This window comes from Rattus norvegicus, chromosome 11, assembly GCF_036323735.1.
Source record: "Rattus norvegicus strain BN/NHsdMcwi chromosome 11, GRCr8, whole genome shotgun sequence".
In the NCBI taxonomy this organism is placed as follows: Eukaryota; Metazoa; Chordata; class Mammalia; order Rodentia; family Muridae; genus Rattus; species Rattus norvegicus.
In genome coordinates, this window is record NC_086029.1 from 38,602,000 (window position 1) to 38,626,796 (window position 24,797).

A 24,797-nucleotide genomic window follows, 5' to 3' on the forward strand; every position below is an offset into this window, starting at 1 on the left:
CAGGCAGTGTCAGCTGGTACAATGCTCCACTAGCTGAACAGAATCCGAGTTTGGTGGTATCCTGTCACCAGTCCCAAGAACAAATCAGCTTAGAGTTCAACAAGAGGAGGAAGCAAGTTGCAGAGAGTCTTCTCTTAAAAGATATTTTTGGTTTTCCTGATGAAAGAATGAGATTATTTTTTTTCAAGACCTGTTATATATTTAGAAATAAGAACAACAGCACAACATTTTTTATTGCTCTGGAACAGGGCACATGTTTTTGTTGGATGTAATCAGGATGTTAAGGATCTGATTGACTTGTTGTTGTTTTTGTGTTTGTCGCTGCATGCCATGTTGGCAATCTGTGACAGCCAGATGTGTCAGGGAGCACCGAGGAAAGTAGCTACCCAAACTCGCATGGCTGGCTTTTAAAACACAGCCTGACTTCCATTAACATAAACTTCATGCTTATTCACATTTCTTATATTAGTAGCTTTCTGCAGACTTTTCTCTGAAGGCGGTTATTGGTCCAGTTGGAAGCTATCAACAGGAAAGCTTTATTCTTTAATGGCTCTGCAGATTGACTCCACTATCAAGATTCTACCATTTGTGTTTCTAGCAAGTTTTCTCTTCCCAGTTTGAAAATGCTATCCCCATGCTGTAGGTTCACATAAGCTCTCTGTGGTTTTGTGACCATGAACTAATCTCTTTTTCCACATTTGTAAGGTCACCATCCTGCTGAACGTTATGTTATTTAATCACATGTTATCACATGTTACTTAATCTTTATTAAATATACCCTGAAAAAATTCATACCTTCAAATAGAGTCAGTTCTAAGATTAGAGCTTCAAGATCTGAAATGTATCAGGAAGCAATCCAGTCTACTGCAAGTAATTTAGAGTCATAATCGTGACAAATTAAATATGTGTTGAACATTTTCAGGCTACTGTCTTAAGGCGCTCTCTCTCTCTCTCTCTCTCTCTCTCTCTCCACACACACACACACACACACGTGTGTGTGTGTGTGTGTGTGTGTGTGTGTGTGTATAGGGCTTTATAGATATAAAGTATGTCCTTTAATAAATTATTTTGCTTATTCTATTTGTATATGTATGTGGGTAAGCATACATCAAAGAATGAGATGTGTCGCTCATAACTTGCAGGGCTTGACTGATTCTCTCCTTCTAACATGAGATCCTGGGTTTGAAAACAGGTTTCTAGGCTTGCTGAATGAGCCTTGACCAACTGAGCCCTCTTACCAGCCTGTAATCTCTTTTTTGATGCTGTGCCATTGTTAAAGTTTGAAAGTAGCTTTAAATGTGACCTTCATACTTGTACTTTTCAGCCCTTTTAAATTTAAGAGACACAGCATCTTGCACTTGGGTTACATTTACTAATGTGCTAGTATACTTCCAGGTCAAATGTTTTGTGTGATCCCTGCAATATGCCCGTGATATGAAACCTGTCATTAGACCTTGGCTGAGGAAAATGAGTCAGAGTATGGTTGAGCAGGCAATAGGCTGGCTGTAAAATTCGAAGATGAGACAGTCCGGCTCTGCTCCCAGGGGAGTTCAATTAGAGGTTTGAGATATAGGACCCTGTCTTTACAATCAGCATGCTGTATTCTGTAAAACCTCAGGGTTTCTCCTAGCTATAGAAGGCTGTGTTTCTATGAAAGCAAAACAAAATGGAACGATGGGCAGTCAGTCAACACTAAACTAGTAAAGCCGTTGACTTAGAATTGTTTTCCTGCCTTGTCACTAATAGAATTCTCCAGAAATATTCAAGTTTTAGCACCAAAATCTCTCATCCCTATTTTTTGGCAATGCTTAGTCTTATGTGAGAGCTACTCCAGTAGTAAAAACGCAGAACTCAAGATTCCCCCTAAAGCTTAATAGGAGACACTATCTGCTTCATATGCTGTGGCACTAGTGAGCTGCGTTTTTCCTTTAAAAAGGCAGGGGAAAAGTGATGCCTGCAGATGGTTGAGGGTGGCCATAAATTCAGTGATTTATAAACATGAATTGTGATGGGAATAAAACCCAATGCCCTTATAGGGAAAGGCAGACATGCGATGATTTGTACATGTACTACACATCATGGTTTGGTTTTTAAAAGAAGCTTATGGTGGTGCTAAGGGTGAGCCTGTAAAATGAGACATGAGATGTCTGGCAGATTTGAAGCACAAAGGACCCTCTGAGAGAATGTGTGTTTACACTTGCACAATGATGGCTGTAAGCAGATCTTTCTAAACAAGACAGAGCAATTTAGAAGGATTAAGGGATCTGAACTTACTGGAGTGTGCGCACAGATTTCTTTCTTACCAAGGCATCCATGAACTTACGCTTCTCACGCTGACAAGCCTAGAACAAAGGGATTTTGAGAGTTCCGTTTATGGAATTTGCTTCCTATGGGATTTTGTTGCTTGTGACTTGACTTCAGAATGTCATTTCTTTTGTTCCATGAGGCTAATCCATTTCGGTTATTTTCCATGTAGTTTCAATGAGGTAGCTCCCTGAGGTTGAGGAAGAGACTGTATAGGTTTCAGTCTGGGCATTTTTGTTTACATGTCTTGCTAACCTACGGACTGAGCACAGCCACCGCAATGGAGGAGTTAGAGAAAGGACTGAAGGAGCTGAAGGGGTTTGCAACCCCATAGGAAAAACAACAACATCAACCAAGCAGAATCCCCCACCCCCAGAGCTCCCAGTAACTAAACCACTAACAAATGAATGCGCATGGTAGGACCCATGGCTCCAGCCACATATGTAGTAGAGGATGGCATTGTCTGACATCAATAGGAGGAGAAGCCATTGGACCTGTGAAGGCTCTTTTCCCCAGTGTAGGGTAATGCCTGGGCATTGAGGTGGAGTGGGTGGGTGGGAGTAGGAGCATCTTCGTGAAAGCAGGGTGAGGGAGAGAGGATGGGAGAGGCAGAAAGGGGATAGATAACATTTGAAATGTAAATACATAAGCTATCCAATAAAAATAATAAAAAAGAACATATGACTGGGGAATAATAAAGATAAAAAAGAATTTGTTGCTTTTTCAGAGGATGCAGGCTTTGTTAAAAGCACATGTAAGGCAGCTCTTAACTGTAACTCCAGTTTCAGAGGACTTCTTTCCTTTTTGTAGCTTCTGTGGTTAATAGGCAAGCATTTAGGGAACATATATGCAGGCACATCAAGGTACAAACAAGGAAAATGTAAGCCTTATAGAATTCTGTAGATCAGTATTTTGTATAACAATTCCAAGGTCTCTGGTTTTTAGAACTAATGGGCTGTGAGAATGTGGTCTAATGCACTTTAATTGATCATACTTTCGTTTGAGTCTCCAAGAAATGAAATGAAAAGCGTCATGAAAGATGTGGATATTAGGCTTATTTATCCTCTGAGAGAACTTTGACCTACACATTTATGGACATTAAAATGAATTGGTTTCTTAATCCCCTTCTATTGCATAACTAAAAAAAGCTCACTATTTTGTCAAATGTATATATGTGTGTGTGTGTGTGTGTGTGTGTGTGTGTATATTCATACATATATATATATTCTGTATATGTCACTGACAATCATCATTTCAATGTTCTCTACTAAGAAATCAGCTCAATTAAAAAGTGTGTTTATGTGGATTATTATGCAACTAGAAAGTTGAAAAGGCAGAAATTATTTTTTTCTTCCTATGAGATTTCTAGATCTAATATTCAGGTAAAATATTTATTTACCCCTCTTGTTTCCTATGTCTTTCTTTCTTCCCATACAGTCTTCAAAAATTACAAACATTTGCTTTTATATTTACAAGATGCTAACCTTTACAATCTTTTTAACAACTATGCTCATTGAGCCTCTCAACTGTTGGGTGTAGAATTTTTTTTTAAATTGATAGATATCTTTTATGATGGTTTGTTGATCCAGTTGTCAGAATGAGTCAAATCCTAACTTAAAAAAATTTAATTCTGAACTTCTAACATTTAAACTTAGTGAATAGCAAAAGGCTTTCAAGTATTTGTTCAGAGTGCCTGATAGGTGGACTGTGTCTGATGCTTTCCTGAGAAAGTCAAGGGAGTGAATTACCCAAAAAGGTGGGAATTGAAATTTTGCCTCTGGGAGCAAGGCTAAGAAGCAATGATTCCCACTGACTACATTTAGTTTACATTGGACAGAAAGCTTGCTTTGTATTTTAGCGACTTATGATTGTCAAGATAAAACACCAGAACAAGTTGACTATTAAAAGAGAGCCTTATTCTGAAGCTTATGGCTTCAGAGGGCCAGAGTCTCTGATGGCAGGGCAGAGGCATGACAGCAGCAATATATGTAGGCTCAAGTCTCCATCCACAATGTGGAGGCAGAAAGAGACACTGGGAATGACACAAGCATTTGACACTCAAAGCCTGGCTCCATGACTTGACTCACCAAAGGTCATGCTTCCTAATCTTTCCAAGCAATTACACCAACGGAGGCCAAGTATTTAAACATGGGAACCCACAGAGGCCATTCCCATTCAAAGCACACTCATGCTCAAGAATATTTCTTTGAGCAAAGAATTTTGGGTTAGTTAGACTTGTATACAATTATTTAACAGCACAGATTAAGTAAGAAAAACTATGAGGGTAGAGTTTCAGAGTTCAAAGGCTCAAGCCATTCTCAGTTAGTTAACATTCTTTCCACATCATCCTTGTGGATCAGATGTAGACTCTCAGCACTTTGTGTAGAACCATGACTGCCTGCATGCTTCCATATTCTCCACTGTGATAGCTATGGTCTGTAACCTTCTGGGACCTTGAAATGCAAAATTAAACACTTTGTTTTGTAAGATGCCTTGGTCATTGTGCTTTGTCACCGTGATAGGGAAATACCCAAGACATAAAGATAATATGTATTCTAATATTTAGATCAAGAATCTACTTTTAACCTCATGAAGAAAACAGACCTTCTATAATTTTAGAATATTTGAAAAGGTAATGATATTGGTGCTTTTCATCTAGTTGTTAAAAAAGGACGTAATTTTCACTAATTAAAAAATACATAGACAGGAAAAAACCCCCTTTAGTATATCTCATGATTATATTGAGTACATTCTCATTGTAGCTGTATTGGTTATATGAAGTGCTGTCTTATTTTCCTTGGATTACTGCATATGACATTAGAATTTTAGTATTGGGAATGTACTATCAAAACCCCCACATCTGATTAAATAAAAAGGCTATTTTTGGTCAACGGCAAATAACATTTTTCATCATTCACTTTGTTGATTTTTTAGTCATTCAGTGTTTTGTTGCACTTTTGAGATTCCACATTAATGTGGAACTTTTAAAGTACACATTTCCAGGAATCTTTAATTATTTCTCTTTCATTGTGTGGCTCACCCACTTCATAATTTAAATGTATCAGCTGCTCATATGTCCAATCATAGAGCTCCTCGCCTGTTTCTCCCTTAGATAACTGTGTCTTGCTCTCCCCACCCCTTTCCTGCAATGTCCAGCTGTGTTCCCCATGCTCCAGTTTAGTCAGGTTTTAGGTTTCTTTTCATTGCCTTTACAGTTGGCTCCACCATTTGCAGTGTCCGTGTCTTTTTACGTATTAATTTACCAATTTTCATGTCAGTTCACTCTCAAGTCACTTGGGGACAATATAAATCGATGTATTTGTTCTAACTCATTGCATGTGTGGAGGTGTCTTATCTGTATTCACTGATAGTTTGCATGGGGAGAGATTCCTTGCTCATCTAAGAATAGCTCAGTTACTTACGCTATCTCAATGAACAGTCTACACATCCTGGTGATCCACCAGGAAAATATGTATTTTTGTAAAATTCAAGCTATGTGTCAAATGCAGATTAGAAAAGGAGCTTTGTGTGTTATAGTCCTATTAAGTCACCACCTCAAATGCTCTTGTAATTAGCAAGACAGATAAAGGGGAGTTCTGTACAACAGCTCTGAACAGGCCCAGCTGAAGGTGACATATATGACTTCCAATTATACATAATTGGCCAAGAAAATTAAATAGCCATATTTAGTAAGCCAGGTGAAGTGGGTATGACACATTATGTCCTTTCTACACAGAGGTGACCTAAAGGCCTGCCAGTCACACTTTACTGTCCAAATAGCCAGTTTGTGCCAATAACACACACGTGTCATTAACACATAACAAAATTACATGGGTATAGAAGTGCAGTTTGACATCACGTTTTAGAGGAGAATGAGATCATGGGTAGTTTCTGCAGTATACCTTGTCCTGGTATTTCCTAGGTCTCATTACTTGTGTTTGATTATCCTCACTATAAGATTTTTCTCATTGGTTCATGTCTACTGACAGAGGAGTGGCCTAGAATTTTTTCCCTGTTTTTGATGTTATAAAATTCATGATAAGGTGACTGTGAGTTTACTAAAATTTGCTTGATATTAGATATTAAATACATCACAGAAGACTTCATACTATCCAAAGCTAAGTGTGTTTTTTAAAAACTATTTTCTGATAATTATTTTTTCTCATTTTTTGTTTTTTTTCTAGGACTGCTACAATTGTGTATATATGAAGTATTCTTGTATGTGTAACATCAGGAAAACGCAAAATGATTGAAGAATGTCTGCACTCAGGTGAGAAATAAGAAGACCTACCTCACAGGCAGCAATATGACCAGTAAAGAGATAAGTCAGTAAGCAAGTACAACATCTCACTCCTTGGAAACTTTACTGTGCTTTTTAGCACTCACCTCCCTTCTTATGAAAACCTTTGGATTTTTGGCATAGGTATAAGGAGTAAAATTTATTTTTTTAAAGAAGTACTCAAATAGGTAAATAAATTTCCTCCTAGACATAATTATCCTTAACTCATTAAAATCCAAGAATTATGTTAAATCTACTTATTAGATATATACTCTATGAATTAAAAATATTTCCTTTTCAATTGCAACCTAAATCAAGAATACAAAACAGGGGTCTTTAGTGGAGAAGAATCTATCTTGTCTGTCTATTTGGTTACTGATTGATCTATCTTCTTGTCATCTATCTACATTCTTTCTCTGTCTACCTCCTACATATAATGTATGTACTCATATATTGCAAAAGGTATTTATTTACTGGTTTGGCTTCAAGCTACGAGGCTGGATAGTCCAGCAATGAACTGCATGATAGAGAAATAGAAAACACAGTAGCTGCTTAGTTCACGAAGCTGAGAGCCTGCAAAACCCAGCTCTCATTATGAAGGACTGGATGCTCCCTAGAGAATCAGTGGTGTGATTTTGTGTTGAAAGACTAAAGAATTTGTAATATGATGTTCCTAGGCAATGTAATTGCCAATAGCCATATTTACTCAGGAAACATGGAACTTCCATTTTTTTTTTTTTTTTTTGGCTTCCTCTTCTTTCAATGTTTACACTTATCTGTATCCCTAGAATGATAATGGTGTCACTCATAGGGAATTACTACCCCATATATCAATCCTCTTATCTCTTTTACATTCCATGAACCTAGAATCCAGCAAAACGTTAGAGACATGTTGGAAAAAATTATACACTCACTTCGCTAATGCATCTTCATGTAGTCATATTGATAATCAAGACCAGCCGTCACAACTAGAAAATCACAGCAAGGAAAGCATAAGAACTGCTGTTTCTTTAGTAGGAAATCAAGATAAGTTGGGGCACTGAATTGTTTCACAAATTCAGTGCTCTCAGGGAGCAAGTGTCTCTTGATCTGTTCCATTTCACAATCACAGGAGGTCTATTTTTCTACGGAGTGTGAACTATAATACAGTAGTGTTATTACTTCTATGATTTGCAACAATAACATGGCTTAAAATGAAATGAAAATATATCTTTAAAGAATTAAAAATTATAATGTACATGTAGGATTTCTACTGAAAGTAGAAATGGGACCATTTTGCTGAGTCATGCTGACCAAATGAAACCCAACTCAATACAGTGTCATAGCCATGTTCAGATCTGATGCATGGCTGAGAAACACGGAACTCCTTCATCTCCACCTCCTTTCCTTATGGCTACTTGTCAAGTTTTCTTGAGCACCAGTAAGGAGATGTCATCTACCCACTTGGGATCCATGAGTTTGAATAAATGCTAACTTCTAGTTGTCAAATTCTGTCACACACTTCAGATGATAGAACTGAGAGAGGGTCCAACTTCATTGTGTTCCAGGAATCTGTGCCAGGAGGGAGAGCCAAGTACAGTTGGACTGAAATGAAGGAAATTCTATTCTTAGGGAATCTTTGCAGCCACCAAGGTCCCAGAAGTATAAAGTTGAAAAGAGTGCCATAGATGCAGTTGAAAAACTTACATAACACTATTCTTCCAAGAAGAGCGTGTATTATCTTTGACTTTTTGAATAATTTCCCTTCTTTAAGCTTGTGTTTATTAACACAAATATAGGCAATGGCTTTCATTCTTCTTTCACTTTAGAATTATATAAGGGTAGATCAACTTGTAATACAACATCAGATCGGTCAATACCACAAGGAGAAGAGGTCATCACAGAATGAATAAGTGTGGCATGCTTCATTCAGTTAACTTGTTAATATTAGAGTTCAGCCCATTCTGAGGAATGCTGTGTTTTGAACTTTTATCTCTCACACATTAGGCAGATGGACCTCTTGAATGGTATTTACAGACCAGTTTATAAAAGAGCTGTTTGAGGATTGGTACCTCTCTGCATATTTGAAACCTATTTCAGGACAGAAATTAGGAGGAAATTTTACTTAAGGGAGTCTTATATGTGATGAAAGACTCACCTCTCTCATGAACTGTCTAGGAAATTTTTGGCAAAACCCAGACCTTCTCCCCAGACCTTCTCAGCTGTGGTGCATGGCTTTGGACCAGACTTTTCCACAGTCTTGAAAGTTCAATAGGTTTGGCCTCAAGGTGATATGCACACTCAGACTCTCACTTGACTTATATTCCACTGTGGAACTTGAAATCCCAGCACAGTGAACCAGCATTTTCACTCTGGCTTAAATCCTGGCTTTTGGTAGAAACTAGGAGATGACTCCTTCCGGCTGTTCTCTCTCACTTGTTTCCTAGGTTGGCATTTCTGGGTAACTTTCATGTTTACAACATTTTCAAGACAGTTCTGAGACTTTCTCAGGATATGGGTGGCTTTACTAGGTGAGTCAACAGAACTACCAATGGTCTTAACATCTTTTCATGCCTTTGCTCTTTCTTCCTGGAATTGTGCTGCCATATCCTATCTACTTTCCATCTGTAAAATAACCCAACTACAGCAGTGATGTGGTATAGACCCTTCAGCTGCACACTTAACTCAATTAAGTGCAAAGAGAGTGTTTCCTAGAAGCACAAGCTGGAATATAGCAAGAAGCCAGCCTGTTCTTGAATATTCCTAAAGTCAGTCAGTATCAGAACAACTTCTGATCTCAGGCATCAAGAGACTTCCCAGTCAATGGCTAAAAGTATCTTATACCCTGTAGATGCTACTGTCATATTTCTTTATCATCTCCAGCACAGTTCCACATAGTAGGTTCTTTTCTATTTTGCTCTCATTCTTTGTGTTCCTTTATTGCCAGTAGCTTAAGAAATTAAGAGGTTTGTAGGTTACATACTTTTATTGCTGATCTTCATAGGACACATGAAGAAAGAACTACATCTTATCCCCATTTTTTTGGTCCATTACTCTGTTGACCTTTGCTGTGTCGAGAGTAAGTTCTTGGTGGATCAACATCAACAGCATTGAGAGTAAGTTCTTGGTGGATCAACATCAACAGCATTTTCTATCAGAAATTTTATGTTTTTTATAAGATATCTTAGAGAACTAAAGAGACATAAGATGTGTGCATAAATGGTTTACAACTTAGAAGAGAAAACTCAACATATAAAAGTGTTGGTTTCCAGTTATGTCAGTATAATGCTCCCACTAAACACATCCATGTGATGAATGGTGGGATCCATGAATATGTAAGATTACATGAGAAAGAATTTGAGGCTGCAATTCTAACGAAGGTGGTTAATTATCTCACTTTAAAATAGGGGCTTTTTTTTCATGGGATTGTCTTTCCGAGGACAATTTCATTGAGGATGTAGTGAGATCTGAAAGAAAGGCTTAAAGTACCATTTTGTATGACTGCAATTGTTTATCAATAAGGTGAGGCAGGAGGATTGCCAGTTTGAGGTCAGTATGAGCTACACACAATTTTGAAGAAACATGCCTTACAACAAAAACTAAAAAAAAAAAAAAAGAAAGAAAGAAAATGAAAAAACAATACAAGTAGTAAATGCGTAGAAAAAACAACTGAGTGGTGCAAAATGAAAGAATTCTAGCAGCTGTGACTGGATTTAAAGACAGGAAAAGAATATATAATATATTATAATATATAATATAATCCAATATAATCTATCGTGTGTGTGTGTGTGTGTGTGTGTGTGTGTGTGTGTGTGTGTGTGTGTGTGTGTGTGTTAGTAACCTCTAGACTCTGGGAAACTGTCTCCAACACAATGAGAACACGTTTTTGACAATAGATTAATAGGTATTGTTTAAAGTTACTAAATTTCTGCCATTTTTCTCTGGGTATATTGGAAAACTAACACAATATCTTCTGACTGGCCCAAATTTCTGTTCTAAGTAGTCAGATGAGGGAGAAACAGACAGATAGGCAGAAAGAAAGAGAATGAGTTAGAGAGGAAGAGGGAGGGGTAGGGAAAGAGGACAAAGGGAACAAATAGTTATAAGCTCATCCCAAGGCATTAAACCATGGAGTTTTGCAGTACCAGGAATGTGTATTCTATTGAGGAGCTGTCTTAAATCCAATGAGAAAGTGATTCATTAGTCCCATAACATTTATGTCACTATCCATTATTACACCAGTGAGCATGTTTTGTCACACTGGTCATTATTTCAGGTAACAGAGTTCATAGCTGAATAAGTCCTTGCATTAAAATTCATAGATTATCAAAGTTCACAGACCTCATCAGGGGAAGCTGGTTCCTTTTGTTTGTTTGTTCATTTGTTTGTTTGTTTTTGTGCAGTAGATGATGATTTGCAGAGAAAGTCACAACTTACCAAAGTGCAGAGAGAACAAGTGACTGTGTGGAACTCAGCCACATAAGGATCTCTCTCTCTCTCTCTCTCTCTCTCTCTCTCTCTCTCTCTCTCTCACACACACACACACACACACACACACACACACACACACACACACACGATTCAAAAGGCAGCATGGGAGAGGGAATGGAAATACTTAGGAGCTAAGGGACAGAGAGGACCAAAGTGAAAGAGTGTTTTCTGATCAACAGGAGAGTTGCACTTGTTAATTCGCTGTAGCTGCCATTGACTATCAAGACAGCACAAGATCACAGCATGGGCTGGGGAGATGGATCCTTGGTTAATGGAACCTTTTGCTCTTGCAGAGGACCCAGGCTCAATTTCTAGCGCCCATGTCATAGTCCATAACCATCTGTAAGTTAAGTTCCAGGATTCAGATGATATATTATGACTTCTTTCAGCACAAAGAACACAGATGGCACACAAACATGCATTCAGAAAGGCACTCATACCTAAGACATAATGAATAATAAAAAAGATAAATCCAGTCAGCATTCTAGCCTGGCCACTGACAGGGTTCATGTGCTCCCACCCCTAACTGAGATGCTATTCATAGCTTCTGAAAATGTTCTGAGGGGGCAAAAGTAAATTTTCTTTAAGAGTATCTCTCCTGGTATGTCAAACAGGCTTCAGAGAATTGCCTCAGATGAGGAAGACAAATTGATGGAATTTCAAATTAAGAACCCACAGGCTATTAAATTATAAATGTTACCGAGAAGTTAAGAGGGGAGAGAAGTAGGGGTTCATCTGGGAGTTAAAAGGAGCCATTGATAGTGAATGCATAAAACTTTCAAATTATTAATAAATACTTGTAAAGTAAATAAAGAAATGCATACTGAGGAGAAAGTGTTTCTCTCTGTGTGTTAGAAATAAAGACAGACAGACAGACAGACAGACAGACAGACAGACAGACAGACAGATAGATAGATAGATAGATAGATAGATAGATAGATAGATAGATAGATAGATAGAGGAGAGAGAAAGAAGTACTCTCTTAAACTTGAAAGTACTACTGAAATCTGATGGCTAATATTTTCTGTAAAAGACAAAACTGACTCCAAGGGGATGACTAGAATAGCCATTAAAAGTTGCAGAAGGATTATGGCCACCTGACATAATGTCTGACACATATGGAATGACTACCAATGTGAATCGAGATGATCAACGCAGAGTACAGTGCAGCACAGTTTAGTCTATAATGGGAGGCAGTGCAGTTAAGTCAGTGTGCTTCAGAATATAGCATTTCACCGTCCTGCTGAGAGCTTGGAACCTTGACGCTCTATACTTGGCATCAAATGCTGGTTCAATTACTTTCTAACTGTGAGGGATTGTTACTTTAACACTTTCAGATAGAATAAATATTGTTGTCTTTTCTCTAGGTTATAAAATATATAAAATTATGTCACACATGTAACATGTGGGGCATATTTATATACATACAATTATGTACGTGTCAGTATCTACTCAGGAAATTAAAATGTTCTCCATATAAGTATTGTGCTAACTGTTAATGAAACAGAGAAAGGGAGGGCAGGGAAACCAAAGAATAGGTCTTGAGAGACATCTTGGAGGACAACAGAGTTAGAAAAGCAATACAGCCTTCATGAAGGGTAGGGTGGGAAATCCTGGGATGGCTCATGTGGGGTGCCCCATGGGAAGCACTGAGTCTGTATCCATGAAGACTTGCTGACTTAAAAGGGGATTACTGCCATCCAAGACTAACAAAAAGAGAAATGTCTCAACTTCAATTTCTCTGCTGCCCTCTAATCTCACACCAGTGCCTCCTCTTGGTTGAATTTGGCTAGACATCAGCTAAAGCAAGTGTCTGGGGAATTCAGCCTTGCTGCCAATTAGAGCAGGGTGACAGACAGGGACAGACCTGAGAGCCAACAAGCAAGCGCTTTGATGTGTGTATAAAAGACAGTTCTTTCATTGTTGCCTGCTTGAAGAAATTGAGCATCTAAGTTGTGTGAACCATTTATGTGACACTGTGACATGTCATGTATCTGATTGATGTTAGTTATTGCTACTATTTAATTCACTTCACATACGAAGTGAGGGTAGCAATGTCTGAAACTTCTGCCATCATCTAGGTATTGTAAAATTCCTAGTTTTTAACATCTAGTATAATGTTTTGGTGAGCTATATAAGGTATCAAAATGTTTGATGTATAGACCAGGGAGAAGTTGATGACACAGTGTATCAAATTTAGACGTATCTTCCCCTTGTAAAATTGTATTGTTTTGCTTTGAGCCCAGGTTGGTGAGCTTTACAGATACCATTTAGATTATATTTTGAGAAAACTTTAGTAATAATAATGACAGAAATAATAATTGATAATACTAATAAAAATTTGCCCATCTCCTGAGTTTATTTAAAGAAACTTTTCTAGTATATTGTAAGCATGGAAAATTTAAGTTATTGCCAAGTAAAATACACATACAAGCCATTGGAAAAACCATTTCATTGCTATTATATTGCACTTCTGTGGATGATGTTTGTATTAATAAAACCCAACAACCTTTCTATAGTGACTATTAGTGTCATTCTACTCCATTTTTTAATAGACTGCGTTATCTTTCTCATGTCTATGGTCTCCTGATTTCAGGTAACAGAAAAGTCTTGAGTGAGTTCCCTGACTGATTTTATACTTTGTCTCCACTGAGGTGCAAACCTAATAGAATTACAATGGGAAGTATCCTTATTTTTTCCAACAGAAATATCACATCCATGGCTAACCATACATATCCCATTCTTGTAATTCATATCTTGACAAATCAAACTGTCTTTCCCTTTTCCAAACCAGAAATCATTACACTGCTCCCTATCACTTATTCTAGCTTCCTTCCCCTGATTTCACCTAAGTTACTAAGTGTTAAGTAGTTACCCCATTCAAAGGCTTCTAATATACATCATAACCTTAGTACAATAGCGTTTTACTTTGTTCTGTTTTGTCTCATATTGACTAACATTTGACCATATGACTCACTGAAATTCCTCTGATTTCTGGTCTTCATTATATCTAGTATTTATGTCATAAATCTGATATTTTTATGCTTAAAGTAGTTGTTATCTACTGATCCAAATGTAATTTCACCCCACTTAATAAACATTCAAGGCCAATGGACTCCTTGGTCGATGGAACGGTCATTTGTCTGTTCTGTAATGTGATGTTTGTAGGTGCTTTTCAGTCAATACTATGAAAGCAATTTTAGTGGTCTAGGCTAGCATCAGCTCTAGAAGAATAGCCTTTTTTAGAAGCACCAATTTTACGTGTCTCATTTATTTTTCCCCTGACAAATCTTATATTGAAGTGACCAAAAGTGTTTGTTTCTAATTTGTGTCTGGAAGGTTATTCAGCTGTATGTTGTTTCACTTAGTAAATTTAGTACTCGATGAACGCCTGTACCTGTAGTACCCAATGTGTTTCCTATGGACACATGCTTCTTGTAGGCGGGCATGATGGTTACTTGGTATTATCCATTTTAACAGAAGCAAAGTAATAAACACACACACACACACACACACACACACACACACACATGAGAAAGAGAGAGAGAGACAGAGAGACAGAGAGACAGTATTACTTCCAATGATCCAATGAAGAATGACAATTCGATCTGCTATTTCTAAACTAAGCATTCAAGAAAGCCATTGCTGTAGTTACAGGCAAAGTCCAGAACTGAACATTAGGTATGTTCATTGAGTTCCAGTGAGCAGTGGTGAGTTACATCCAGGCCCTGGAAGATGCATAGTCTTTTCAAATGGGAAGAGACTAGAGCATTCATTCACCTACCTTCTTGTTTCTTCATACCCTCAAGAGATGTGATGATACCCATCCACACTGGACTGGCAAATGTGATATATTTTATCACTTATCAATCTTCCACGAAAACCACACATAGACCCACCCATATGAGTATTTCATAGCTAAGACCTCAAGAGCCAAGTTGACAGAACACTTTCCATGGTGTAAATACTAAAATAATCTGTTAAAGGAGCATAATAGGCATCCTTTTGAAAAGAGGGGTTACAGCATGCATGAGCAGACATATTCGTTACCAAATGTGTCCATATGGGTGCAGAGACCCTTTACAATTAGAGCACATGTTAGTCAAGTATAGACAAAATCAACTGACCATATCCATAGAGCTAGACTGAGCAGACTTAGCAGTTCTGGTGAAAGGGAGTGTCATTCTCAGGCTTTAGAAAGAATTCAGTTCTAATCTCCAACTTAGGCAGGTAAAATAATAAGAGGAAAAAGTAATTTTTACTTTAGCCGTGACCAAACATGAACCAGAATTGGCAGTAAACATCTGTAATCACAGAAATTTTTCATCAAGCTGATGTAAAAGGGTGGCAAATTCTAAGCCCTCCTGGCCTACAGGGAGTTCATGAGGTCGAGGTTCATTTGGGCAACTTAACAAGGACTATGTGGAAATATAAATAAAGTAGCTCTGTAGCTCCTGTAGCTCTGAGACAGTACCGCCTGACTAGTGAAGTCAAGCCCTGGACTGAAACCACAAACACCAAAACTGGATGCCACCAACATATGTTTGACAGCTTATTATTTTGAAAGTTTAAAAATGACTAAGTAGCAAGATAAGCCCTACATTTGTTTCAAGTTGCCTATCACCAAATAAGAGAGGCCAATGCTTATGGTTTCCACATGTAAGGCATTTTCACACTAGTGAATTTCTTCATTTTGTATTCACACTGAGATGGGTCTCTCTCTCTCTCTCTCTCTCTCTCTCTCTCTCTCTCTCTCTCTCTCTCTGCATGTGCATGTGTGTGTGTTTGTGGAGATATTGATGAAGTTAAAGGTCCAGGAATAGTATAATTTTTAAAGTCCTACATGTGCCATTCCTTATATTTGTATCTTCATGTATATATGTGTATATATAGACATACATATACACAATAGTTCACATATACTATATTTGTATATATGCATATGTATGTGTGGAGGCTAGAGGTAAACACTAGGGATTTTCCTTAATCATTCTGAACATTTTTGTTGTTTTTACATTTTTATTGGATTTTTAATTTATTTACATTTCAAATGTTATCCCCTTTCCTGATTTCCCCTCCTTTAACCCCATATCCCATCTCCATTCCCCTTGCTTCTATGAAGGTACTCCCCCACCCACTCACCCACTCACAACTTGGCATTCCTCAGAGCTCCCAGAGACTAAATCATCAACCAAAGAGTACTCATGGAGGGACCCATGGCTCCAGCTGCATATGTAGCAGAGGATGGCCTTATCTGGTATCAAGGGGAGCAGAAGCCCTTGGTCCTGCCATTTCTTTTCATGAGACAGGGTTCCTCAGTCAACCTGGACTTCACTGATTTGGTCAGCTTGGCTACAGTGTGTCCCAGAGATCCTCCTGACATTACTTCCCTTGTGCTTTTGTTATAGACTGGATACCTAGCTTGTATGTGCATGCTGAGGCTGTGAATTCAGCTCCTCATGCAGAGTAAAGCCTTTCTAACTGATTTATCTCCACAGTCCCAAGGTTTGCTTTTCACACCTATATTATAACAACTCCCATAAATGTTCTTTTCTTATAGCAATCCCTTTTAGGAGTGCAATGTCAGTATCAGATAATTTGAGGCTAAATACCTTTCACATCACTTTTAGACATATTCATTCTTTAAAATTGGATTAGATTTTTTTAAAAAAAATACACTAAAATTTAGAGCCAATCCTAATCTGAATGGAGAATTCACTTATTAAATTTCTTTTACTACATGCATGATAGTATGTTTTGAGCTTAATAAGTTTGATTAGAAGATAATTTCCAGAAACTCAGTCACCCTTATATACTTGCTCAAAAATCCCTAATGTGGTATTGTGGAACATGTCTATAAGAGTGCATACAACATCATGGTTGTCATGGTCTGTCATTAGAGAAGCTGTGTCCTGAAGGTCCATATATAGTGCTGTGTTCTGGGAGCAAGTCATGGTCACATGCAGTGTCCTTCACACTCCTCAGCACAAAATATTCTGGGGACTTGCCATTCATCAATCAGAACAAAATTGCTGCTGCACAAAAAATTCATTTTGACAGGCATGGAAATACTCTATGTGTTCTTAAACCAAAATTATCTGCAAATACTTGGAATGTATTGTTATTTTCCCATCAGTTGTAAACATACCTTAAAAGGAGAGAAATTGTGTCCCAGAGAATATTTCTCAGAATCTGGGCCTCCTGCTTATGGATAGTTTCCAAAGCTTTCTAAAGAAATAATTTCTGTGTTGTCCAGTTTTAAAGCAGACTCTTTGTGTGTGTGTGTGTGTGTGTGTGTGTGTGTGTGTGTGTGTGTGTGTGTGTGTGTGTGTACAGCCCTCCTGAAAAGGTCATTCTGAGTGCTGACAGATAAACAGACTTGGACTTGAACTATAACAACAGCACTCCTTGAAGTTTAAAGTCTCTTCTCTCTCTCTCTCTCTCTCTCTCTCTCTCTCTCTCTCTCTCTCTCTCTCCCTCTCTCCCTCCCTCTCTCCCTCCCTGTGTCCCCCCTCTCTCCCTGTGTCCCTATCTCCCTCCCTCTCTCCCTCCCTGTGTCCCCCCTCTCTCCCTGTGTCCCTCCCTCTCTCCCTCTCCCCTCCCCCCACTCTGCAGGATCCTGACTAGTATAGACTGGTAAGACCTTGCACATTTTATGAGTTCTTACTTCCAAATAAGCACATAAAACAAATAAGAGTATAATTCACCTAGGCATGGTTGCACACTCCTTCAATCCTAGGATATGAGAGGCAGAAACAGGCAGAACTCTGAAAGTTCTAGGGTAGCCTTGTCAACATAGTAAGTTCCAGACTATTAAGGACTACAGAGTGGAACTGTGCTTTCCCCAACTCTCTCTTCAAAGACAAATAAATAAATAATGAATTATAAGAATAATTTGTTAGCATCTTACAACACTTTATGTTATACTTGGTGACTAGAAATTATGCAAATTCAAACATGATTTAGGGATGTCCTTTTCCATGAATATGCCCAACAACAATCATGCACGAGTTCCTGTCAGCACAAGATGTTTTCTACCAGTGATTCTAAGTGGAAGATGCACACATGAGCTGTCTTGATAATCTTCATAAATAGCATTTGTCATGCTCCCAATAAGAACTGTGAACTTCGCTAACCCTTTCACACAAATAATGTTATGTATACTCCAGTGAAACTCCATGAGGAAGATGCTAATGTTATAGCAATCTCACAAATGGGCAGATAAAATATACAGAGATTAAAGTTTATGTTCAAAAAGTTGGTTAGTTTTACAGCCAAGGTTCTGAGGCCTCTGAGCCACTTTGATGTCAGCTGGGAGAGAGGGGACAAAGGAGGAAGGCGAGTCAATAAAAAATGAGTTGAGTTTCTGTTGAGGTCATCTTTGATCATCTTTGATCTCAGCAGTTGAGGGAAAATGGGAAGTGGCTGGAAATGACTTTATTTTCTAGATAGTCTTATAGGATAAAAAAATTCATGCAAATCTAGTTAAGAGACAAATTTTATGATCTAATTTGGGTTTTAGAAAATAATTCTGGCAGCAATAGGGAGGAAAACTTGAAGGGAAATTAGACAGAATCACAGCGTAGAAACTCAGGGCAACCTGGGAAACATGACATACAAGCTGCACTGAGTATGTAGGGCTGGAAGCGGGAGGGCATGCTGGGTGCAGAGTCAAGTGACCAGGGTCACTCACTGGCTTGGATATATTCAAGAAAGAGAGAACTCCAGAGGATTCCTCTTGTCCCTCACCGCCTTAGACCTATATAGTGTGCCGAGGGAGATGATAAGACCATGTTGTGACAATAATTAGGGATAAAGTACATTCTGCTGGTGAACAGAGGGACAAGATCTTGAAATAAAAAATTTATTTTACTGGGTGACTTCTGAAATATTCAGAGGTCTTTCTTTTCTATGTTGACTCTGGTTTGCTGACTACTGCTGGCCATTGAGGTAGAGAGGGCATTCGTCTGCTGCTTATACAAATGTAATCCTCAGAGAAAAGGCTATGCTGGGCATGTCTGTGAGAGTTATGGGTACTCTGGAGGTGACTGTGGCATGTGAGGGAAATGTGAAGCCAAGAAAAGAGCAGAAAGAATGGAAGATGTCCCACAGCAGTGCCATGGTGTCCTCAACTTTTTAAGACTGGAAAAGGAAAAAACAGAAGCCAATAAGGTAGAGGGAGAGGGAGAACTTTTTGAGATGTTTTCTAGTGGCATAATTATAAAAATAAAAATGCAGTTAACAGACTAATGATGCAGGAGGCTGGTTCACAGAGAAATGTTAGTAGTTTCAGGAAAATGGAAGTAGACAGGATTCAGAAGGAGAGTGAAGGACCTAATATCCCAGGTCCTTCTGCATTTAAATTTGATTTAAATATTCAAAGTAATGACAGCAAATATTTTTAGATTTGCAAATGATTATCTACATGACTATTTCCATCATCGTGGCTTATCCTCAGAGCATTGCATGTGGCTGTCAGGTGTTTCTTAAATTCAGTTTCTGCACACATAGCTCATTTTTTGTGATGATAGAGTAGTCTGTGAGCCAAAAATTATTCCACCAAATGCTATTGATTCTTTTCACATGTAGCCATTTCAGCTGATGAAAGAATTTCTTTTTCCTAGAATTTTTCCAACTGCTCAGGACTTTGGCTACAAGCACGAAACAAATGACTTCTCTGACACTGGACACTGAGTGGCTGTACATTCTCACACATTCTTGGTCCATGTGATGGGCTTCCTTTGTAAGGCTCATGACCTACTGATGACTGTGTGGGAATTCAATACATTGAAAAAAACCCAACAAAGATATTCATTATGTACCATTCTTTAGTCCCCTTCTCTTCTCGTGGGATTGGTTCACAATAGTTAAATTTAGTGGTCAAAGTTCAACACAAATGCTTCTTGGCAGAAGAGCTTGACTTACAGAAACTCCCTCAGCAGAACTGGGCATCAACCATGCTGTTCACTAATAGGCACAGGAATCATGGACTACCCTGCAGAATTGTACATTTCAGCTTTATAAAAGAATCCCTTGGTCTACAAGGCATTTTAGGTGATAGCTGTGTATACACTTTCTAGATTTGAGAGATCAGAGATAGAACCAAATATCTAACCCAAAAAGGTAAAAAGTGATATCCTAGTCTGACAAGTTCAACTTTAATATTTCTCAATGGATATTGTTTCAGATTCATGTGTGAGATGATTATAATCCACACTGAAAGATCAAATATTCTTTCCTCCTATTATGCAGGATGATCAAAGGCCATAGAACTAATGCCTCATCTTCTCTACACAGTTCTGACTTTCTGTCAAATCACTACAGATATTATAACACTAAGAATTTTGAAACGATGCCTCTTGGCTTTTGAGACATAGCTTCCTAGCTCATGGTTGTGATGGGAAACTATCCTAAAAAATCCGTGCTCAAGGGAAGTGTTGTGGAGCGGGATAATATCTTTAAGGTCAAAGACTTTGGAGATAAAATGGTTTTACTGGGAGCCTTTCAAAAGCTTTTACCTCTACATTTATACATTGCTGATGTAGTTTCAAGCACTAGTAGCTGTCCCTTTAAAAGTATTAAGTAAGGTGTAAGCTTTGCTTAAAAGCAATATGTGACTTTAGCAGTAACCGTAGACTAAGATATTTTCTGAAGTCAGGGAGAGGGTAAGGTAGCCCATGGTTTATATAAGATAATAGGGCAAGAGGTACAGAATGAACTTAAGAATTTGCCCAAGAACATCCCAGGCTATCTGATGATGAGTAGTGAGCTGTGGCAGAATCCTGGTTAAAGGAATGCTAGATGTTGTTTCTTCTAATGAGCATATATTGGCTGACCTGAAAGTATGGTAAATAGAATATGAGACACAAAGAAACAGATGAATGGTTTGGAACTGACATGGTAATGAAAGCGACTACTTAAAACATAACAAATCCATGGGTGTAGACAGCTCACTAAACCTTGGCAGTTGTAAGATATACAAACATGGTTCATGAATATTGGAATGCTGTCAGTATGCTTGGATAATGCACCTCCCAGAGATAGCTTTTGAGAGTACCATATGTGCAAGGCCATGCCTTTAGAAGACATTGATGTTTAGTTTTATGCTTTGAAATTCCTAATATTTGAATAAGGATTCCATAAATTTATTTTCCAAGGAGACCCAGTCATATCTTTTTAGGCATCTTAAACATCGACAACACCTAGACTTGGATTGTGCTTCAGGCCTCTACTATACAGGTCTGTAGAGACAATGTAAATGGCCTATTTGTGCCCATGAGTTTCTTATGATAAGAAATCTCCTGGTCTAAAATGGGCCAACATGTCAAGGTCTAAAATCTCTGACTTGGTATAACTGATTTTGACAGGTATGTAGTCCCTTGATAACTGGTAAGGAAGTGGATCATGCCATACAGTAGGATACTACGTATCTTACTGTGTAGGGAACTTTGCTGCTACTGACAGGGTGTGCTTTTCTAACTAAGTCCAGTGTGGTAAAAATCGAACCAACCTGATCTACGAGAGGCTCATTTGATTTGGCAGCTCTAGTTAGCACACCAGTAGCACCTGTGTTACTCGTACATTTTTTTGTTTTAAAAACTGGAAATGGAAAAGATTAATTCTGGCTGAGTGGTCAGAAATATCTGTTCTAAGCGCCAAATCATGTTTCTTGCTATAGTTCACTTCTGGGTCAGCTTCCTTTTAGTGGGAGAGAAAACATCTCAATCTCTTACGTTCACTGGCTCAACAATTCCCTGTCTGGCATTCTGGCATGGGGTATTCTTAAGAGACTTTCCAATAGTTGCTACACCACATAAACAGGGCCTTTTCAACTCTTCGCTTTGTTGTTCTGCTCCTTCGTTCTTGCAGATTGCGGAGACTGGGCCAAATATCTTTGCACACTGGAGATTATTTTGCATGGACCAAAATTGTAGGTTTCCTCTCTATGTAGGCAGGATCACTTCAGCCACAAGGAAATTAGGTTATGGCTACAGATCTATCACCCCTATCTTAGGGTCATGCCAGAAATACAGAGAAGTATAAGCAGAGAAATAAAGCCATGATAGAAAGTAAGACACAAATATGGCTGTCAAAATAACTTGAAATGCAAGTACTAATTTCTGTGGGACAATTAGAGTCTGCTTATACAAGAAAAACAATAGGGGCTGCTCTGAGTTTGTTTTCTATAGTTTTCCTTCATGGTTTCCACTGCATTCTTCTTATTTACAAAGAATTTTGCTCATGGAAAGAAAGAACCACTAGAGCTAGGTTCATTAGATTTCACATATTTTTTTCTCTGAATTCGAATACTTTACATATTAATCAAAGGGACTTGTAACCCCATTAAAGTGTGAGTTGCTGGTGTTATTTTAACAACTACCTTTGATAGCATCCTATAACTCAGGTCTGCAGAAGTTATGACAACCAAGGTGTTTAGCATGAGGCAAATTTTTCATGGATAAAGACAATATTCCTGATAAGAACGGTGATATTTTATTTTTTGCATATACTGCAGAGTATATAGACTTTATCATGCTGCTATGATTTTATATATTACTTAATTCCATGTGGATAATCTGGCCTTTGCTTCATAAGCAATGCACTGTATAATTTTCCTATTTTAACACTAACACTCCAAAGGCATAAAGATAAAAAGTTACATTACATTTCATCTTATTCCTCTGGATTACTCCCCTTCTGGTTTAGGAAGGTTATGACTCCTTTAACAGGAAATGAGTCGAACCAATTTCAGATGTCAAACTGGAAGAATAACCCAAGTAAATCATTCTGTGGATGAAAAAGAATGTGGAAAACACATCTATTTGCTAAGACATGTGTTACAAATTGAATTAAGTCCATCTCGAACTCTTAGGTTGAAATTATGAACCTCTGTATTTGAAAACAAGACCTTTACAGTGATGGAACTAAAAATGTAATAATGTTGTCTGGGCTTAAATCGCAGCTCCTGAAGATCTTCTAAGGAGAAATTGAAATGCAGACACACAGGAGGAAAACCATGTAAAGAGACACAAGAAGAGAGCCATGTGCAACACAAGGAGAGAGGCCTGTAGTCATTCTCTTCTACTTTTCAGAAGCAAACCTTCTGAAACTTTGAATTTTCAGTGCTCACAACCATGAATTCACAATGTTTACACCTCTCTTCTGTGCAATGTTTCAATGAAGTGTATGCGGAATGTGCTTATTACTTGGCACAGACTATGACTGGGCCTTTGTGTATAATTTTTATTATTTTTGAATAAATATTTTATCACCTCACAAATATCAAGTAAGTCAAATTATAATTCTGTTGCTGCATATAACTATTTGGGGTGAATAAGGAAGATGTATTGACTGCATGAAGTTTGGATTACCAGACATGTTAACATTTGTATGGCAACTCCTCGACTGCCTTCTCACAGTCTAGTGATCCTATGACATACTATCTAAGTGGATCTTCTGATTATTTCTCTGTATTAGAATGTGTCTTAGATGATTTTTGTTGCCATAGAAAATTATGAAAATAGGAGATTTACAAAAAATAAACCCAAAAGTCACAGTTCTTGATGCTATGGAGATCTGGTTAGAGAAGTAGTTCTCAACCTGTGGGTCAGGTCACCTAAGATCATTAGAAAACACAGATATTTACATTGTGATTCACAAAAGTAGCAGAATTAAGGTTATGAAGTAGCAATGCATATAATTTTATGATTACAGGTCACTCCAACACGAGCAACTGTATTAAGGGTCACAGCTTTAGGAAGGTTGCAGTCTACCAGAGCCGTACTACTGCATCAGGCCATGGCAGACCACTTGAATGTGAAACAGAGCAACTGTCCTAACAAGAGATCTTCTTATAAAAAGCCACTGTCTTAGAGCTTCTATTGCTGTGATGAAGACCATGGCTAAAACCAGCATAGGGAGGTGAAAGCAGAAACTCGAGTCAGGAGTGTGGAGGCAGCAACAGATTGAGAAGCCATAGAGCAGTGGTGCTCTTTTATTTCTTTCCTATGGTCTGCTTAGCCATCCTTTTTTGTTGTTGTTCCGTCCTGGACCAACTGCTCAGTGGTTTTACTTTCAACAGTAGGCTGACCCCACCCAGTTCAATCATTAACCAAGAATATGCCCTGAAGCCTCCCTCACAGGCCAGTTTTATAGAGGCATTTTCATAGCTGAGGGTACTTCTTCCAAGTGTTGCAAGCTTGTGTGATGTTGAAATAAAACTAGCCATCACAACCACTAGCATCGCTTTGCTGCTCTATCCTTACACTCTCATCTCATCCCAAATACATCTCTAGTCCCAACTGTCCCTGCCACTCAATACTATCACCATATAAACCTGGAGTTAAGCCAGCAACGTGTGAGTTTTGGGAGAAACATAGTTGACCATCATAAGAAATATCAATAGGGGACCCTTATTGATCAAAGATGGGAAAGCAAATATGCCTTCTTTTTGTCTTGTCTCCTTTGTCTACTGAATGCCAATGCGCTAGCGAATGCTGTATCCATAAGGCAGAGAGGAAAGCAGATGGATTCTGCCAAAAATTCAGCCTTCTTGCTGGAGAAAATTCATGGGACTGTTACTTAAAATCCCCTTCTGTTCGGCTACTTAGATTATGAAGCTCATTTCAGACCAGCTAACATTACCCTAAGTTGTACAGAAAACGTTACAAGCAGTACTACTACTAAAATATATGGCTCTAACTTTCAGGTCGGGGATTGATCAAAGATAAACTTAGGCCTTTAA